At 38.0% G+C, this 5,193-nt stretch overlaps 1 non-coding gene across 1 annotated transcript; it reads right to left on the bottom strand.

Moving 5' to 3' along the window:
• Positions 1-4,758: 4,758 nt before the first annotated feature.
• On the bottom strand, positions 4,759-4,877 carry LOC120588558 (5S ribosomal RNA). Its single transcript, XR_005649260.1, has one exon. It is a non-coding gene; the product is annotated as a 5S ribosomal RNA (ribosomal RNA).
• Positions 4,878-5,193: the final 316 nt, after the last annotated feature.

The following is a 5,193-nucleotide window of genomic DNA, read 5'->3' as shown; positions in this document are numbered from 1 at the left end:
GCCTTACATGCACATTCAGTTGGTGTTCAGGTAGCCCTTACCAGACCCTTCACGACACATAGGCTTTGTTTTTCTGTTTATTTCTTTGTTAGTTTGTTCAGTTTTGCTTCCATGCCTTTGCACGTATTTCCCCCTCTGCCACAAGCACTTTTCTCCACTTTTAGTCTGATGAACTCCTATTCGTCCTTCAAAACTCCACTTAGATGTCACCTCTTCTGAGAATCCTAAATGGTAATTTCCCAGGACTCCTGAAACAAATTCATTGCTTTTACTTCTGTCCCATGAGGTATTTAGCATAATTATCATAATAAAGTCTTATTTATTTGTTTTGATGCCTGTATCCCTGCCTAGACTGAGCTCAGCAGCAAGGACTGTTTCTTATTTATGTCTGTATTCGGTGCTGTTTACATGGCAGATGCTTATGAATGTGGTTGAATCCTAAAGTGAGTAATGAATTGAGTTGGACAGTAGCTCCCATCTTATACCAGTTTCCACTGAGCTTATGACCCCATGTTATTGTCTTCCTCACTCACATACTTTTGGTCTTCAAAAAATTGTGTTAAATCTTACAATGTTCAAGTTGCTTCATTTGCCTGAACAACTGGGTCCCAAATTCTGAAAGCTACAAACTCCAGTGCCAGGAAGTCCGCTTTCCTCTTTGCACCTTGGCTATTTCTACTTAGTTTCTGTAATTCTTCTCTGTATCAGAACCCATTAAAAAGAGAAATATGTCTTCTAACTAAGCAATTACATATAAAAAATTTCATTAAAATTCCTATCGCATCCAGAAAAACAAAGCGGTTATTATTAGATCAGAGAAGTTCTATAAGATATTCTTTATCTCTAAGTCAGATTGGCAACCTCTGAGCTGTGCTGGGGCCTGTGGACTGTGGTTGGGAGGATGTGGATGGGTGGAATGGAGGACTTAGTGAGCATATTGGTGAAGGACATTTGAGGGAGAGTAATGGTCAGGATGCCTGGTTCAGATGTGGTTCATGTACAGTGTTATTGGACTTTTCATTTTTGGACCCAATTTTAAGTGGTTGATGCATGTGAGGAGTCCCAGCTTTGGAATTAGCCAGATTAAGGTTAAAATGATGGTTCAGTCAATTACTAAGCTTGGTTATTATTAAGCTTATAAGCTTGGGCATATTCTTTACTCAGTTTTATCATTTATATCATTTATAAAATAAAGATGTTATATTCACAGGGCACCTCCTGGGTTTCAATGAACTTATCCCTTTCAAGCACCGGGTGACATGTAACTGGAACATAGCAAACTGACTGTTAATCTTCTTTCCTATTTGAAAGGCATTGATCAAGAGAGGCAGAGATCATCATTTCTGATTGCTCTTCCTCTCATCAGCTTTGGAAGAAAATGAAGACTTGGAGTTTTTGCCATTGAATAGAACCAGTATATGCACTTTCATTCATTCAAAAATATTATCCAATGAACATTTTATTATGAATTAGACTACAGTCCCTTTTCTCAAAGAACTCACAGTCTAGAGAGAAAGACAGATCAGTAAGAAGTTAGGATTTTATTCTAAGGGCAATAGAGAGCCATTGAAGAGACCATCATACATATGTACAGTATAGAGAATGGATTGGAGGCAGAATGATGTGGTGGCAATACAGGCGAGCGATATTTGTAGCCTGATGGAATGGGTTGCAGTGGAGGAGTTGTGGAAGGAGAAGAGGAATTAGGTCAGGTGTGCAGATTTAACACATTTTAAAGAGGTAGAGTTGACAAAACTTCATAGATTGGTTGTAAACAAGGAAATGAGGAAGGAGAGAAAACTTAGAATCTCTTACTGTGATAGAAATACAATGGAAAGAGCCTATTATGGGAGCTGGGAAGAAGGGATGATGAGTTCAATTTTAGACAATGTGTTTGAGATCCTATGGGACTTCCAAATAGAGGTGTCTAGCAAGCAAATGGTTATGAAGTTCTTAAATACAAGAAAGAGATGTGGACTATAGCCTGAGACTTGGGAGTCAGAATATGGGTAGTAGATGATCTGATGAGATTATCCAAGAGGATATGTAGATTGACTAAGCTTTTGATCAGAACACCTAAGAGAACATTTCTTTATGGTTTCTGATTATGAGGTTGACTATGTCTTTGGGGCCTAAGGTTGTGTGAGTAAGCCACAAACTCAGGAAGGGGAGCCTCCCACAGTTTCAGGAACCCACAATTTGTTCTACACGGTTCAAAGATAGTGGCTGTCCCTTGGTTTTCTGGGTCCCTCTTCCCCAAACGTGTTGTGATTTGACTAATATTCAGAGAAAGGCCAGAGATGTGGCTGAACTGATGTGTGACAAATATAACTATCTCCCTCATCCAGATTTCGACAATGTAATTGAAGGTGCAAATGAGTATGGGCAGGTGCTATAGGGACAGAACTTTGTCCTAACTTGGAGGTACGCTGGCCCTTACCCCAAATTGCCCATAAAGATGCAATCTTGTTTATCCTGATATCTTCTGATTAGGTCTCTGGTTTTCAACATTCAATTCAATGTGTCCATAGCATGTATTTCCTATGTGCATAGCACTGACCTTGCCTGGGCCATTTGGCCATGTAAATAGAGTAGGCAATTCTCCTGGACAAGAGCAGCATTTTTCACCTTGAATTGTGTATAGTCTTGAGATATCCTCTGTGATTAGATTACACAGCAAGATATACAACCCGAACAGATGGATCCAACTTCAGCTTCTCTCTTCTTAGCCAAAGAGATCTGCATGGGCATTTTTACAATAGCCGTATAGCTAATGATTGCAAATCTTTACACATATAAGTCCTGAGGTGACTGTCTAAGGAAGGTAATGTTAGCAGGCTCATTTACTGTAGTATCTCAAATCTAAAATAAGGAAATACAGTTTGTCTTGGACAGAGAGTCACTGTCTCATACAGTGATAACATAGTGGTCAAAAGCACTGGCTCTGGAGTTCGACTGACTGGGTCTGATCTATGGTTTCAAGGTCTATTAGCTGTGACCTTTGGCCTCTGATTTTCAATCTTTAAAATGGAAATAATAATTCTACCCACCTCACTGGGTAATTGTAAGAATTAAATACATGGAAAGGGCTTAGCACAGTGCCTGGCACATAGTAAATGCTGAATAAAAGTTAGGTATTATTATTTATAGCACTATTTCTATATCCTTTCTAGATGGAAGACAATGAGCTCAATCTTGTCTCAGTCTCACATAGTCATCCAAGGAAAACAACATCGCGAATATGGAGTTAATTAAGAAAAGGTACAAGAGCGTATGTCATGTAGTCAACTTAAAATGGCTGGAGTTAGAACACTAGCTGCACACAGTTGGGTTGGTGATGTCTTGCAGAAGCTAAGATCACCAATGTGTTATGAAAAGGCCCAGAGCACTACTCCTTAGAGCCCATTTAGCTCCGACCAACCACATTCTAATGACCTTGGTGCAAATGAGTCAAAAACACATGGACTAGATTTCCTGTTGAATGCACATGGCTTTAAAAATTAAGGGGAAGGAGCATTTGCCAAAATGAATTTTGTAATAATCAGTGTAATAACGAATGCTTCACTGAGCCGAAAACATCAATGGGTCATCTGTGATACTCATTAAACCCACCAGGCAGCAGGTTGAAACACTCAGGAAATACTTAGAAAGAGATCAAATAGGCTTTGTCCTATCAGTACTTGAAAGTTGAAATTTAAATAGATTTGGGAAGGAAACAAGAAGATGTTACTTAACTCTGGTCAGGTGCATAACAGTAAGAAAGAATTAAAAAAATACGTTGGAAAGGACAATTTACTTCTCTGGACCGATTGCAGACTACATATTGGGAGACAGGATCCTGTGCCCAGTTCTTCCCCGCTTAGCTGCCGGACCTTGGACAAATTCCTTCACCTCCTCAGGCCTGTTTCCTCATCTGCAAATTGAAGATTTTCGCTACGATGTCCTCTAAACTCCCTTGCCACAGTGAACATCAATAGGCATTTTTCAACAGAAAATAGGGACTCAAAACCTCTTTGTGTCTAGTAAGAAAATCCATGTCTAAATTAGTAATAATAAGTTCAGTACTTGGAAGAGAAGAATGTTCAATGAGAGAAAACTTTCTTGATAACAGAAAATCTCTTCTTTTGCCAATTGAATGCCTCATTGAGGAGAGATGAAAAGCCCACATCTAGACAGATATTTTAATGAGGCATTTTTAGTCCAATCTCCTGCTGCTGCAGTCAACAGTAATTTGCACTAATGAGCTTTGACAGAATTAGAAATATTAAAGTAAATTAAAGATATACCAAATACACACTTTGACTCATTTGCAAATGTCTGGATTAAAAAAAAATCAGTGTTCATCCAAAGCCAAATAACCTAATCAGAGAACATATCCCTGGGAGCTACAATAAATCTAAATTATTATTATTGTTTTGTTGTTGTTGTTGTTATTGTTGTTATAATTATTGCCTAATCTTTTTATTAACTCAATTGTAAAAATTTACTGTTAAGATTTGGAGCAATAATTTCTGAGATTTGTCAGTTACTAGATTACTTCTGGGGTTACTTGCCTTCACATCTACTACACTAGTCACTTTAAACTAGAGAGGAGAAAGAAGTTTTTTAGATACTTTATTTTTCTCTAGTGCTTTCTTGTTTTAATCATAGTTTTTATTTTTCTTTCTTTCTTTTTAGGCGAGGCAACCCTTGGTTGACTTCACAGATTGCAAGGACCTTGTCAGCTTACAATCCCTTATTTTATTTTTTTATTTTTTACACCTACAGCACCTGGTCTTCCTAGGTAGTCTCCCATCCAAGTACTAACCAGGCCCGACCCTGCTTAGCTTCTGAGATCAGACGGGATCAGGCTTGTTCAGGGTAGCATGGCTGTAGACAATATATTTTTCTTATTTCTGGATCTGTGATTATTTACCAATGATGCTGCTGTATTTGATTATGAAGGTTTTGTTCCTTGTAAAATTTTGCGATTGAAAAGTTGGCAGACTGCTTTTTATTCATTCACAGATACACTTAAAAAGGTCTTTTCCTTGAGCCAGTCTAGCCTAAATGAGATTAAATCACTAAAAATTAAATAATTTCTTTAAGGTTATTTGGTTTAATGCTAGTACGCCAAATGATTCCACAAAGATTCTAAAAAGATGGGTGAAGGGGGTCAAAGGTAAAAAGAAAAAAAAAACTTGTTGTATGGTT

Source organism: Pteropus medius, unplaced genomic scaffold, assembly GCF_902729225.1.
Source record: "Pteropus medius unplaced genomic scaffold, Ma_sr-lr_union100, whole genome shotgun sequence".
Classification (NCBI taxonomy): domain Eukaryota; kingdom Metazoa; phylum Chordata; class Mammalia; order Chiroptera; family Pteropodidae; genus Pteropus; species Pteropus medius.
This window is presented reverse-complemented; position numbering and strand designations above follow the sequence as displayed.